Here is a 15,794-nt window from a genome sequence, read left to right on the forward strand (position 1 = left end):
GGACTTAGTCTGCCCGCCATCCCATTGTGTGAAGGGACCGCCCACCATAAGGGCGGGGGTCCTGTGGGGGTTATTAGGATGCGCAGCCACAGTGGCGGGCGCATCCGCCACAATGCTAAGAATACATCTTGTGCATTTCAAAGCACAAGGTGACAGGCACCCCTCGGTGCCTGCCACGTTGTTCCTTGAAATGCAGGGGGTGCACCCCCCACCCCCCTGGAGTCCCTGGGGGCCCGCAATGGGCCCCGCAGAGAGACTCCGCATGCCTTTCCGTGGTAACATTGCCGCCACGGAAAGGCATTGATGAATGCCCATTGTAATATGGCTGGCGGTGTCTGATAGACACCGCCACAATATACACCCTTTTCCGCCCCGGTCGAAAAGCGGCGGACGGTCTTTCCGTCCGCCGCGGACCCTCCAGTCATGTTATTAAGGCGGGGGTTCTTTGCAGCAAGGATGGCGGGCGGATCGACCCCGCCAGAATGGCCTTAGTTCGGGACGCGTCACGGGTTGCATAAAAGTAAAATGGTAATAAACGTTATTGCCATTTTATTTTTCTGCTCTGGGGCTTGTGGGGGCGACGCTTCTCTGCATAAATGGAGGAGCTGCCCCAGATGAGAGCATGCAAAAGAGGGGACAGGGAGAGCCACTGAAAGTCGACGAGACAGCTGGTTCATCCACCCTTTCCACTCTCCTCCTTTCACCATATTCTGTGGGGTCCCTCTCTCCTATGCATTTTAACATTATATCCATCCTTATATATTTCTGCTCAATTCCTTTCCTTGCACAGCTATTTTCTATGCCAACGACACAAATTATCACCAGTCTCAACTCTTGCGCTCCCCTCTTCAATTGCTGGACTTGGATGCCATGTAACTATTTGAAGCTTTTTTTTTTTTTTATTTTTTTTTATTTTACCATGATGAACATTATACAGATTATACTTTTGCTCCATTTCTGTCGGAACCCCCCCCCCCCCCGGCACCTTCTCGCAGCACTTGCACTAGTTCCCTTTCAAGTTTACGGACAATAGACTGAAAGGAAAATAAAATAAGATCTGAGAGAAAGAAGACAAGCGGAAAAAGAAATAAAAATAACCAAAGAAGAAAAGAAAGAAGGGAGAACAGCAAACATTTCCTAATAAAAAATTGCTACCTCAAATTCCAAAGTAGTTAGAAGATAAAAAATTAGTTTTTGCCAGCATGCGGCTTAATTCAGCCTTGTGTACCATCTGCACATTTCTCTAACTGTTCCCAGAGCGCGAGACCCTTCTTTCTGGCCCTTTTCCCTTTTTTTGCATAAATTGCCTTTTCCAGTTTATAAGTCGCCAGCAATCTGGCCTGCCACTGTGTAAATGAGGGAGGGTTAGGGTCTTTCCAGTGTGCTGCAATGCAAATTCTGTAAATAGTCATCGCTACAAAGATAAATTGACTCCCTGGCCTTGTACTTCCATCGTAACCTAACAGTAATTCGGCTGGTGTAAGTTGTATCCCTTGCTCTAAAACCGCCCCTACAAAGAGTTGAATTTGCTGAATGAGTGGATTAAGTTTTGTGCAGGTGGCAAACATATGAGTATGATCTGCAGAGTATTCTTGGCATCGAGGACAAACAGTCCCCGCCCCATTCCCCCACTTAGCTATCCTGCCCGGTGTAATGTATAGAAAAAAAGCAGTTTTATAAAACTGTGCCTGCAGTTTAGTGGAAAGTAAAAACTTTTGGGACAAAACCAGAGCATTGGAAAAAATATTTGGCTCTATATTCAGTTTTGTTTGCCATCTCAACCCTATCCTTTCTAAATCATCAGGCATTTTATCATTAAAACTGGAATAAATGGTTCCTATCCTAGGCGGATTATTTGAGCACAGTCTATCAATGATCTCATTTTTCTTGAATTCGGTCGGTCCACCGGTCTTTTGATCCAAGAAACTTCTAATCGCATAGTATTGAAATAATTGGCTCTCTTCTATCTGAAACCGTATTTTAATTTCTTGAAAGGTCCGAACCCCTTCTTGATTAATCAGGTCGCCCAATTTGGTAACCCCCGCATTGTACCATCCAAAACGCAGTCGCAGTGATAAAAGCCGAGATTGCCTCAATTTTTGCTGAAAGAACAGCGTCCAAATGGGCGGCAACCAAAGGGAAACTGTACGAATGTGGGGAACATGTCGGACATCAACTGGCATTAACGATAAGACAACAAACAACCTTAAACACAATAGCGGAAATTGAGACAATCAAGGGAGGTCTGACTAAGGATCCTACCGAAATACTTATAGCTTTCAGGGAGTATTATAGTAAACTATATACAGAGGAGGATGTCAGGCCCACAGGTGATCGGAGACTGAACATTACAGGCTATTTAGACTCTATGGACACACCTAAATTAAACTCAATTGAACAAGAGGAATTAGAACTCCCTCCTACCTGGGAGGAGATACATAACGCGATTAAAAGCCTTCCAGATGGAAAGGCCGGCCGGCCTTGATTCTATCCCCGCTGAATTCTATAAGATCTTTGAAAGTCAGATTAAGGAGACATTTTCTTTAGTAGTGGGGTTAATATTCGGAGGCATGTCACCACCTGCTTCTTGGTCACTCGCAAAAATTATCATCTTTGCCAAAAAAGAAAAATCACCTCTAGAAATGGCATCTTATAGACCGATCACTCTAATTAACACCGACTCAAAAATATTCTCCAAAATATTAGCCAACAGGATCTCACAAAACATCCAGAAACTAGTTTCTAATTGGCAACATGGGTTTATCCCCAACAAAGGTACAACAGAACATTTCAGGAGGGCTATTATGTTAATGGATGCAGCAAGGGTAACAGAGGACCCGATCGCTTTAATATTGCTAGATGCTGAGAAAGCATTCGATCGGGTCTCCTGGTTATTTTTGTGGGAAGTACTAAAAAGGTCAGGTTTTGGCCCAAATATGCTACAGGCAATTCAGGCACTATACCAGACACCCAGGGCTCAAATCATGATCAATGGAAACTTGACCAATCCAATTACCATCACTCGGGGCACCCGGCAGGGTTGTCCATGCTCCCCTTTGCTGTTTGCATTGTACATAAACCCACTTATCACAAAAATCTTAGCAAACCCAGATATTAGACCAGATGTTAGGCAAGGGGTAGAAACTAAAATCATGGCATATGCGGACGACCTGGCAATAGTTACACCCGATCCCGAGAAGTCCATCAGGGCCTTGGAATATGAGGCACAGGAATTCGGAGAGATAGCTGGCTATTTATTAAATAGAACAAAAACCCAGGTAATTATAAATGAAAACATAAGCTGGTCCAATCCCCTTGTAGTCACAAAAGCAAAGTATTTGGGGGTAAGCATCACTGCAAATTTAGACGCAATAGTAGGTAATAACCTGAACCCACTTGCCAAGGATACAAAAAAGGCATTAAAAAGAATTGATAATCTACACCTAACAATAGCTGGCAGAAGCAACGTAATAAAGATGACTTACTTTCCCAAACTACTGTACTTCCTTAGAACTATCCCTCTGGAACTCAGTGATGCTTTCCTTCTACTATTTGAGCACATTTTTTGCCAGTTTATTTGGTCGTATTCTACCATAAGAAGGTCTTACAAATGGCTATCTTTGTCAAAAGAACGAGGTGGTTGGGCGCTACCGAATCTTAAACTCTACTATTGGGCAGTCGTTTTACAGTACAGTCCTGTGTTATTGCTAGATTACGACATACAGTCCACCTCAGATCTTCCATCTCCTTATTTTGCTTTAATTGGAGTGAATGCTCGAGGTATTCTCTGGAGACAACTTGAATTCGGTTATTTTAAGCGGGTGCGGTTCAAATCTTTAATAAATATTTACCGGGTTTTTACCAAAGTACGGAAACTGGTAGGGTTAGGTAGACTAAACTACTACACTCCAATTAAAGATAATGTAATACTTCCAGCAATTTTTAAAGGATCATATCTTCATAAATGGTATTTGAAGCTTAATGCTAGCCCAGCCTCGAAACTTCTGCCCCCTCTTCTGCTGGACTCTAAACCTTTGAAAACAGATTTCATACAATTATTTGAAGCCTAATGCTAGTAAATCAGAGATATTACTTTGTGGGACCCGCATAGACTAGTGGATCCCCACCCTGTGGAACACCCTCTCCATGTACAGCGCCCAAAGAGAAATCTTTGTAGTTTTGTTTGAGAAGGCCCTTTCACTCTAATCTCAACCTAATTCGGTTTCTGTTAATTAAAACTTCCGGGGGAGAAATCTCCCTTCTCTGTCAAATTATATGCAAGTGCAAGTGGTCGCAGTCTGTATTCTACAAATGGGTCTGTCAGACTTATAGTTCACGAAACTGAAAAGAAATTAAAGTTTTTTTAAAACAGACAATTTATTTTCTATTGTGTCAGTGTCTCTCCCATTAGGCTCCAGCTAAATCTCTATGCTACAGCAGACAAATGCTCTCTTTGCCGAGGGGGAGGCTTCCCTGTGTAATAGACTGCTCCTTGCCTGGCCGCGCCTCTTGAATAACTTGCCTCTCCACTTCCGAGGCATTTCTTCTAAACTATCTTTCAGGAGAGAATTAAAAGCCTTCCTTTCCTGTTAGTCTGTGCACAGTGTTCTCCAACTTCATCACTAGTTCCATTGGCACTAAGAGGCCTGTATTGATGAAGGAGTGCTTCATAAATTCTCAAACTAATATCATTTTATCTTAATTTTCAGAATTCAGTGATGTTACCTTAGTTCCAGCTCGTGGTCCTGTAATACTAGGCTATGATGAGCCTGTCCATCGCAGCAAGAGAGGCTCATTGGTTATATGTAATCCAGACCACTATGCCTGTCATCAGAAGCCTCTACAGCTCTAGCTATAGATATTTCAGAATTACCATCAGTGCACTAGGAACCACTGCAACATGGCCAAATGAGAGGTTAAATCAGTTGCGTGGTTGGGATATAGATCAGAGTGGTCTTTAACAAATCAATGTTGGTCTGATAAAGGTGGATTTTTCCTTCAGTATGAATTGGAGACTTTTTGGTCACATTGGCCATCCTTTAAAGCCCGATAGGTGATAAAAACAAATGTATAGATGTCCATAGTAACTCACCCAAAGTATGTTTGGGAAAAGAAACATACAGAAAATTGTACTTTTTATTTAAAAGAAATTTTAGAGTATGCTGTTAAAGTTCTCCCCACGGATCTTTGGTAAATTAGTGGTAAAAGAGGCATTTTCAAGTACATTGCATTAGATTTAAAGACACTTTTTGGGGATGTTTGGGGTCAGCGCCCCCAAGAAATTATTAGAAACTATTTTTGAAAAAGGTGCACTTTAAAAGCATATTGGTTGGTATTGCTCGAGCATTCAAGATTTACGCAAAATTGTGATACACTAGATACTCAAAATTACTCATATTGCCCTAGACATCTCAACATTAGTACTGATGCTGGGTTATGAAGCACGAATTCCATTGTCATGTTGCATGCTCACAGATTTACTTTCACGTTCGGTGTTTAGCAGAAACTAATGTCATGGATGAGTGGCCCTCTTCCAAGAAAAGAAGACTGGCTAGAAGACACATTCTCATGGAATGATAATGCAGAGATATATCGGACTTTACAGCCTGTATCAGCACATCCAGAAGATGTCTTTTTCATGTTTTACTGGAGTATTTCGGACATTCTTTTTATTACGAGTGCCTGATATTTCTTCACAGACGCGGTTTCTTACTCCTTTTCAACGATAGATAGGGTTGCTGTGCCGGTCTGAGGACATTTTTTATATGGATTTTCATATGCTTGCCTTGACAAATACTGTCTTTCTTTAGCTGATGAAAATCCTATAAATAAAAAGGAAAAAATTATAGCGGCATAGCAACATTGCATGGCCCGGTTACAAGGTGCCAGCCACCTCCAAATCGAGCGAAGCCCCTTCCAAAAGAATTAGTAGCAAATCTGACATTTTTTCATTTTTGATCTCATATGCTCAAATAGTCAAATCTGAAAAGAGTTAAAATGCACTTCGACAGGGGACTATAAGGGAGGGATTTTACATTGAATACTGCAGCAAGTAGCATATTTTAAGGTACATTGAGCATTGAATACAGCCAAACTGAACAGGACATAAAAGCTTATTTACAGAGGCGCGTTACAGTTCTTGCCCAAGGGGTTTTGAGTTTATTACTGATAAACTGTCATTTAAAGCACATCTGATCAGCAACATTATCTCAAGGTACAATATGTGGCAAAAGAAATTTTACAGAGAGGTTTGGGACCCTTCTAAATACATTTTTCTGAAATATTTTTTAAACTGGTTCATATTAAGGTGTGTTGGACCAGGAACACTGGTATGTAGGGTTAACAAATCTTCAAAAGAGGAGGGTAGTTATCACCTTAAAGAAGTTTTGCAAAACATCAGTAGAAGTAGGATATTTTACCTCACCCTGAAAAAATGTACATTGTTTGAAACTGGATAGGTATTTTAAAGGTGTTGTGAGCTGCCAAGCATCAGAATGTCATGTTTCTCAAATCAAGTAATTTTAGGCCATATAATGATTTTCAAGGATAGAGATGCTCTAAATATTTGGCTGTCTTTTCGATACATCTCTTCAGAAGTATATAAACGAAGTGTTCCAGCTTAGGCAGGGAACCTGCTCATTTACAGAACAATACAGGAAACATTTCTATATGAAAGTTTACTCACTTTCATAACTAAGCATTTTGTACAGTAAGAATGGTGACCGCATGGAACAGATTCAAGACATCTTGCACATGCAGCTGAAATTAATGTTTTAAAAATTAGGATGTATAATTTAACTGACTGCATGGAGCTAGCAAGTACTAAGATGGTGCTAAAATTAATTTCATGTTATACATTAGATATCAAGTTGCTATACATTTAGGGAATAGAAGACATGTTCTACTTTTAGAAGAACACCGAATTAGCTTTAATAGGGTCAATTTTTCTGTCCTCCCCTTAGCCATCACTAGGAATTAAACTACAGTTTTTAAAGACTGACACCAACAACAGCAGCAGCCTCACTAGAAGTGAAAAGTTGGCACTATCACCTAGATCTCCAGTTGGTCTGTGTCAAATGTCATTAACTAATACAGCCCTGTTTTGGTTCTTCTCTATAATTAATGTCCTGTCTAATTAGAAACCCATTTGACTACATTCCCCAGGATGCAACGAAAGAGATAGGACTGCCTATCGTAAACCCAAACACATTCATGTATTAGTTAGAGACTTTTAACACCCTCAACTCTTCAGACCTCAAAGGGCTCACAATCTCAGCTTCTCAACACCCTCAACTCTTCAGACCTCAAAGGGCTCACAATCTCAGCTTCTTAACACCCTCAACTCTTCAGACCTCAAAGGGCTCACAATCTCAGCTTCTCAACACCCTCAACTCTTCAGACCTCAAAGGGCTCACAATCTCAGCTTCTCAACACCCTCAACTCTTCAGACCTCAAAGGGCTCACAATCTCAGCTTCTCAACACCCTCAACTCTTCAGACCTCAAAGGGCTCACAATCTCAGCTTCTCAACACCCTCAACTCTTCAGACCTCAAAGGGCTCACAATCTCAGCTTCTCAACACCCTCAACTCTTCAGACCTCAAAGGGCTCACAATCTCAGCTTCTCCAAACAACCATGTTGCATAGGTCATCTTCAGTCAATCTTGGCCTTCTAGTCCACGTCATATTCATTTCTTGTAAGTATAGGCACAACAATCAACACATGCAAAGAACTATTGGCTACAGCATCATACATGATAACGGGTACCATGGCAACTATGCAAATATTTCTGTGCACCCATAATACAGTTGAGTGCACGAGGTGTATCACAGGCAAGCAAAGTTATCAAGCATTCAAGAGCAAAGTGCCTCTCTTACTTTCAGCCTAGTCATAGGAAACGAAGTCAAAGTCATTGGTGATAAGGTGACCGATTGAGTCAATAGGCTCACCAAGTTACCAGACGTCAACTTTCATTCACCAATTGGGTGTATCCTGGGAGCAGCTATACTCTCAGTTTAACTTGGTGAACCAACTGTGCTTTTCATTTGAGAGTATTCATCTGTAAAAGGAAAGTCAGGACTGGAAAAGTGACCCTAGTTAACATGTAGCCCTTGGCCACACTTATTTTTGTGATTAGAATATAGGACCAAGATATATGTGGTGGCCAGGATGTGCTTGTTTAGCGAGACTGACCCAGCCCTCTAATGGGCTTTCTTTTCTACATTTGCTGGCGGCACGCTGTTCATGGAAGAGTGAGTTGAGAGCCCTGGAAAGTGAGGGCATAGTGGTACTGCTTTCCATTCCACCCTAGGAGAAGGCGGCAGAGTGGTCCAGCTTCAGATAGAGAAGGAATACTACAGGCCCACCCTCACAAAATGGTGGCCTTTGCATAGAAGTGCAAATGGAGCCGGGTTTGCTACCAAGGGCAGCTGGAGCTCACAAAAAGTGTGTAGAAAATACTGTGTAGGAAGCCCTTGCGGCTAAATGCCCTGAAGAGTGGGCGTTTTGGGCAGCACCACCTGGAAGAAGTAGGGGGTTTAATTGCTGATGCTGCTACTCCTTCCAACAACAAAACCCTAGCAAGTGGCTGAGATCTGGGTGAACCACGAGTGGCCCGAATCTTTTTTCTGTGAAAAATAATCAAAGTAATGGTGTTTTGCAAGTGAGTGTACAAAAGAGGGTCGGACCCACTGATAAACTCAGATATGCCCTAAGGGGTGGCACCTTGAAATAAACCATTTCAGCCAAAAGGAGGACTGAAGTGCAGAGCACATGCACAACCCAAGTGATTCAGTGGGCAGTAAAAAAAGCTACAGGAAGGACTCTGAGGCATCATGTGCACGAGGAAGCAGCTAAACACAGATGGGAGGACCAGTCAATCTCCTACCAGGCAACAGTGTCAGCAACACATGAAAACAGTACATTCTCAGTTGTGTATATGCTCTCGCACTTACTAGATCACACCGGTCTGAGTCCGTATGCTGGCACATGCACGTATGACACACGGCAAACCTAGGGTGGGCAAGAAGTGAGCTTGTAAGGGTGATTCAGTTCTCACCCGGAGACACACAACGTGTTGTCGGATTGCCACAGAGGACAAACTAGCAACTGGAGAAAGAATATCAGGAAGGCATTTTTCTACTATGGCATGCAGGAAGGAGAGTGCAATTTGCACCCGCAACACATGGGCTATGCGATCATCAGGGCAATGTCAAGCATTAAAAGCAGAGTGACACCTCGATAAAGCTGTGCTGCAGAAGGGAAACTGTGTAAACAGGAAGTGAACACAGCATGCTCATAACTTCAAGGCTCTGGTAGGAAGATGAGCACCCAACCCTGATTGGGGAAAACAGCCAACTTATAGAAATGATTTTCCTGGAACTGAAGGGCAAAATAGTCTCTGTTAAAATAGGCATGCAGAAAGGAGTGAAAGATGCATTCATACCTTTTTGCCAGGGGCGGATTGGCAAGGCGGGCATTCGGGAATGGGCCGAAGGGCCGGTGCCTCAGTGCCCTCTGTGGGCCGTTTTTTTCTCCCCTGTCCCAGTCCACAGAGAGTGGACTAGGAAAGGGGAGAAAAAAAAACGGCCCACAGAGTGCACGGAGACAGAGACTGAGAAAATGAAAGCAGCCTCGCTGTGCGGCCAGACAGCGATTGTCAGCTGTGGCCTCTCCTTCACCCCTGCCCTGCCAAGCAATCAAGCTGAGGCTGGGCTGGGGAGGGGTGATTGCAAGAATCGGTCTCCCTGGGGGCCAGGTGTTTCTCAGGCCTTTGAGCCATTTTCACCTCGGCCCCCCTGGGGCCCATGCAGCCCAGAAACGGTGTTAGTCTTAGCACCTCGCCCACAGCCCTTCACATTCAGGGCATAGTGGGCGAGGAAGAAGGGGTCTTGCTGTGGGGGCCTGGTGATGTTTGGAATTTTTTATTTTATTTATTTATTTATGCGATTTTATATAGCGCAGACTTTACCCGAAGGTGTCAGAGCGCTTCACACAAGGAACAGCAATAATACATGAGGAGAAAAATTACAAGTGGACAAATTACAAAAGCAAACGTTAAGTTACATGAATCAAAAGTGACAATAGTGAGCAACCAAAATACATGAGGTAGCAATCGGTACATTACAGGAGGAAAAAGTGATATTTGTGCAGGTTACAAAAGCGTACAAAGTACAAGTAGAGGTATAATACTGCAATAAATGGCAGACACTCCAGCACAAGAACAAACGTTACGTAGGCAATGGTGGCACTTGTGCAAGTATCTAAAGCAAACAAAAGTGAGAGGTAGCATACAGTGTGATACCAGAGAAAAGTGACGTGTGCAAGTTACAAAAGGGTACCATACACAGGTACAAGGGTAATACTACAGTAAATGGTAAACACTCAAACTGCCAGAACACACTGGGAAGGCACTTCCCATGCACCAGCTTCACCTCAGCCTCCCCCCTGGCTACCTGGCTACCTTGGATGACCCAGAAAGCTGTGTTTTGTGCTTCCCTGCCAGGACATTTTCGCGAGGCCTGGAGGGCTGATTAATTTACTAATTGCAGGGGCCTTACCTGTTCATGTGCTCCTGAGCTGAAGGTCTGGGGCGGGCTAAGTAGGTTAGTAATAGCAGGGGCTTTGCTGCTTTTCAGGTGCTCCTGTGCTGGAGGGCTGGAATAATTTTGTGACAGAAAGGGGCCTTGCTATTTTTTTTTAGTTGCTCAGCATGTAGGCCATTGGCACCTTTGCCCTGTGTCCTGTGCAAGAACAGTATCCTCCCACTTTCATTTCTTGTCTGTACAAATAGTGTTTCATGAAAGGGCACGCCCCTTGAATGTGGGCCACGCCCCTTAAATATGGGCCACGCCTCTTGAATGTGGGCCACTTTTTTCGTCAGTGCCCGGGCCGAATTGTGATCCCAATCCGACCCTGCTTGCCCGGATGAAGCCTGTGACACTGCTACTGGGGTAAACACGAGCACTGCAGGGACGTGCTGGAGAGTTGACGCGGCTGACGCCAGGGGACTACATACCCCAAGATCCTTTGCGGCACGCACACCGCACAGTTGAGCGCCAAGGAGGCGTTCAGAAGGGACCCAGGACTTACGAATTGCGGGCGAAGCCCGGTCCAAGGACGGGCCCGGGCCAAGGGCGGGGCCGATTAAGCCCGTTAGAGACTGGACGAGGCCGGGCCGGGCCCCCCCTCTAACACCAGCGGCTCCGCAGGCCTGTTTGATAATCATCTTATGCAGTTTCCCTGGGATACTAACATTTTGGGCTTTTTGTTTTTACAGCACTCAGCTTGAAATGAATACTCGTGAAGGAAAGAGTAGATTTGCATGTTCGGGGGGGGGGGGGGAAGCGTGGCAGGGACTTTGGACCAATTTTTTATTACGGCCTGCTCCGTCTTTGCACACGAGATTGCTCTGACCGAGCGTCGTCTATCCTTAGATGTTCTAGAAACTAAACGTTCATCATTGGGCGGCCTGACATCTGCCTGAACGCTGTTTGGTCGCAGGCTCTGACTAGTGGTTTAGTTGAAGGTGTTAGTCAATCTTCGCATGCCTCGCTGAATTTATCGGCAATAGTGGAGGTCCCAAATAGTGCCCCTGCTGATGATTTGGCCCGTGAAGGTACATCTACTGGCACCCTAACACGCGTTGCTACAAGGTTTGTGCCCAAATCTAAATCTCAAATTAAGGAACCCACAGTAACGATGCCGGAGCCATCAACCAAGAGGAAGAGGGGAGGGGGTCTGCAAAGGCAGAACAGTGCAAAAGACCAACAAGAACGGCGGGACAGTGACTATGACATCGCCATTGATAACAGAACCGCAGTCTGTTACATCTATCACTGGCACTTTGAACCTTGACCCATTGGGTGTTCCCACTGAAGCTTTTGAGGTTCTATGGGTGAAAATGGGGGCGATAATAGAGTCATCTCTCTCTCCTATCCTTGATAGGTTAACTCGTATTGAAGAAAGATTGACTAATTTTGAATCGCATGTTGTGCCTAATCTTCATACTATTGAAGCCTCTCTGATAGAAACTGGTCGGGCGATTGAAATTCCATCGAATGTACTGTGCAATCCTTTAATCCCAAAATCCCCTCCGCCGACTACTTCAACATCCAATTCTAGGTTTCCATCTTCTAGTAGAATCGGTAGAGAAGGTTTAGTTCCTGCTGCGGGGTTGGTAGCTCCGGGTGGTCAGGAGGATGAGGATGGGAACATTTCAAGCGAATTTGCCCAGTTAATACAGAGTACTCCAATAGAGGTAGGAAATAGACCCCGGGGTAGTTCAGTAAGTAACATCACACATAATCGCTCTAATCGTGGCTTAGGCACTCAATTAACGCTGGCCAATAAACAGTCTGGCCGAGATCCCCCTGCAATGCATAATGGTTTGGTCCCTAGCTCTGTCGAGGATGGTCTTAGGGTATTACATCTCCCACCGGCCGCTGCCCCTTTGGTAGTAGTCCTGAGGAATGTACCGACCCTATATGCCAGGCAGCTAGAATCAACTGACCAGCTAATGGCCAAAACAATGCACTGGCTTACAGCACAACTGAAGCTACCTGGGGCTTGGGACTGGGACATCTGTAATCAAATGTTAATGGCAAGACGGGTTTCATGGGTTAGACATTCTACGAAGGATGGGGGGAGGGGTGATTGTGTAATTGCCAACTTTAATAACGAGCAGGTTGTTAGATTTCTACTGGAGCATCTAGGGAGCAGAAGGCAAGAGTGCTATCGTGGGGAAATCTCCCTCCTACCACTAGGGTTTTTCTATAGACCCGGTCATCCTTCTTTGCTAGGGGGGAGGGGGAGGTCGGAGTGTACCCCGTGTGACACATAGGCAGATCTTCTGACCTTGAACTAGTCAATAGATTTGCCCCTTTGTCAGGCTTAGATGCCTGTGATTGACTGCTACCAGTAGCTGCACCAGTGATAAAGAAAGTTATTAGTCAACCTGCTGTTTCTCCTCTGCGTGAGCCAAATCTGCAGTTAGCGTTGAGTACAGGGGTAGAAAGTCCCATTATATCGGAGGGTATTAATATGGGTAGTGTGGACTGTATTCCTGTCCCATGTCCTATCGATTTGGGTAGAGTTGAACGAGTTGGTGATTATACTCATAAATGTAGAATTCTGAGCGGGGAATATTGCAGGTTTAAGATCCAAAAGAGACGACCCCAACTGGCTATCCTATATAAAAACATACAATATAATTGGCCTCCAGGAGACCTGGGACGGGGGGATCATTTTTGGTTGGACGGTTTTAGTTCACACTTTTTACCTTCATGTCCAGCTTTAGAGGGCAGAGCAAAAGGTGGTCTTATGTTTCTCCTCTCTCTGGACTTAAGGGGCTCCGTAAAAAGGTTAGAGATAGGCTCTCCCCATTGTATGATATTGGAGCTCAGTAAGCAAAACAATCCATAGCTATTATTAGTGAATATCTACAAATCGGGGGAGTGTGAATATGTAAATCAGCACTTAAGTACTTTGAATTACTTTTTTAAAGCATATAGGTTAAAGCAATCCACTTCTTAATATGTTTTATTAATGGATGATTTCAATACGCACCTGTGTGACACTCACATGGTTTATTTGACGACCCGTATGGCTTTAATTATGCCATGATCCCACACTTTGAGCACACTACACGGGGCGAGGGCCTTGAGTCCCTTTTAACTGAAGAAGCTAGTTTTGCTAACCCTCAAGATCGGTGCTCTAAGTTTAAAGCCAAGGCTAGAACACCATTATAGATCATATTTTTATGTCCCCTATGGTATTGAACAAGGTTATTTTTTATAATGCTCAGGAATCTCCTTTGAGCGATCATAATCCTATTATTTTAATCTTGGATAATACCTGTGGCATCTTGGGCAAAGGAGGCAGGAATTGGGTCCCGAATAAGGTGCTACCTTGTGATCAGGGGAGGAGGCTTAGATGGGCCAATGTAACCCCAGATACATTCTTCAAGGGTCTGTGGGAGAAATGTACAGATATCACTTTGCACCGACCCTCTAAGCACCAAGGATGCGGTACTTAGAGCCTCTGAGGCCATTTGTACTCAGATAGGCAGTGACCTAACAATAAATACTAAACCGAGAACCACATGTGGCCCGAAGTGGTTTGATGAGAAATGCTCATATGCCCACCGCTCCTTAATCTTAGCCCTGAAAAAACACCCTTGTGATAGGGAACTGATAGCCGGGTGGAGGAAGGAGTATAAGCTAGTACTTCACAGTCGGAAAAAAGAGATCAAGGATGAGGCGTGGAATTCAATATTGTCTGTTGAGGTATTAAGGCACAGCTTTCCAAACTGTGTGGCGCGACACATTACTGTGTCGCGCCCCAACCGTAGGTGTGTCGCGTGAGGAGTTGATTTCTGCCGGGAATCGGCAGAGTCGAGCTGCAGGGGCTCTTAGAAGGGGTGAAACAACAACAAAGCCCTATTATAGGGCTTTGTTGTTGTTTCACCCCTTCTAAGAGCCCCTGCAGCTCGACTCTGCCGAGCATTTCACAGCTCTTTAAAGACCTTGTGCATGTTAATAGGGCCTATTAACATGCACAAGGTCTTTAAAGACCTGTGAGGTGCTCGGGTGCGGCTGTGAGCGGTCCCGGGCTGCCACACATGGGGGGGGGGGATGAGTGGGGGCTGAAGCCATCTGTTGCCAATGGGGGTGGGGGCTGAAACCCTTAAATGACTACATCAACCTCTTCTCAGTGAGTCCCCTAATTTAAGCGGTTCTGGAGTTCCTGATTTCGCCCCTTCCCATGGTCTTTGTCAGCAGTTTGTCCACATGAACCCGGGCCCAGTGCAGTGCGGCAAATACGTTAAATGTGTGGTGGGAGGCTTGCCAGGGGGGCTTTGCGAGAGCAGGAAATGACATGCAGTTTTAATTTCTGCAAGCATTGCGGAGCCGAACACGAAAACAACCCCCCAGACTGCATCTGCAAGGCAGGCCGCACCTCAAGGCGAGCAGCCGTTCCTGGGGGCTGAAAGGCTTGGACTTCCGGTAAAATGCGGCGCTTTCATGGACCTGAGCCAGTTTTAAAATTTTAGTGTGAACTTGTCGCTGTTGCTAAAGAAAATCGGTGATTAAAGCGCATCTTTGCCTCCAGTGTCAGGTTCTCTGACGTTCATTTAGTTCAGTCTCCGGTTCTGTGATTGGTCAGTTCTGGAGTCCCCCACTGATCCTGTGTCTGTGTTTTGAATACATTATGTGTCACTTTTAGCTTCCTCGCGGTGTGACAGTCCTCTCCCAGGCCCTTCCAATGCTTGTTTGTCAAGAGTTGAAGTGCCTCACAGCTGTGGGGGGGGGGGGGGGGGGGGGGTGCCTGTGGGGGGAGTGTGGGGGTGTGGGGTGGTTTGTCAAGTCAAGTCATAAAATTTGTATAGCGCACTACATACCCAGAGGGTTTCAAGGCGCTTAGGAAGGGGAGGATGATTATTTGTCAAATATCCACGTTTTAAGCTGCTTTCTGAACGCTAGGTGATTCTGGGTGAGGCGAAGGTAAGCGGGGAGTGAGTTCCATGTTTTGGCAGCCAGGTATGAAAAGGATCTGCCTCCCATGGTGGTCTTGTTGATGCGAGGTACAGTGGCAAAGGCTTGGCTGGAAGAGCGAAGTTGGCGGGAGGGGGTGTAGAAGGACAGACGAGAGTTGAGGCAATCTGGTCCGATGTCGTAGAGTGATTTGTGTGCGTGGGTAAGCAGTCGGAAAGTGATCCTCTTATTGACGGGTAGCCAGTGGAGGTCTTTAAGGTGACCAGAGATGTGTTCGTTGCGTGGGATGTCCAATATGAGC

General features: G+C 44.9%; 1 protein-coding gene across 1 annotated transcript in view; it reads right to left on the minus strand.

The window, feature by feature from the left end:
- The window catches only part of QTRT1 (queuine tRNA-ribosyltransferase catalytic subunit 1), a 325,564-nt gene that overhangs the window by 168,980 nt on the left and 140,790 nt on the right, over positions 1-15,794 (minus strand). The gene's annotated exons all lie outside the window — the stretch shown is intronic.

Source organism: Lissotriton vulgaris, chromosome 1_1 (genome assembly GCF_964263255.1).
Source record: "Lissotriton vulgaris chromosome 1_1, aLisVul1.2, whole genome shotgun sequence".
Lineage (NCBI taxonomy): Eukaryota > Metazoa > Chordata > Amphibia > Caudata > Salamandridae > Lissotriton > Lissotriton vulgaris.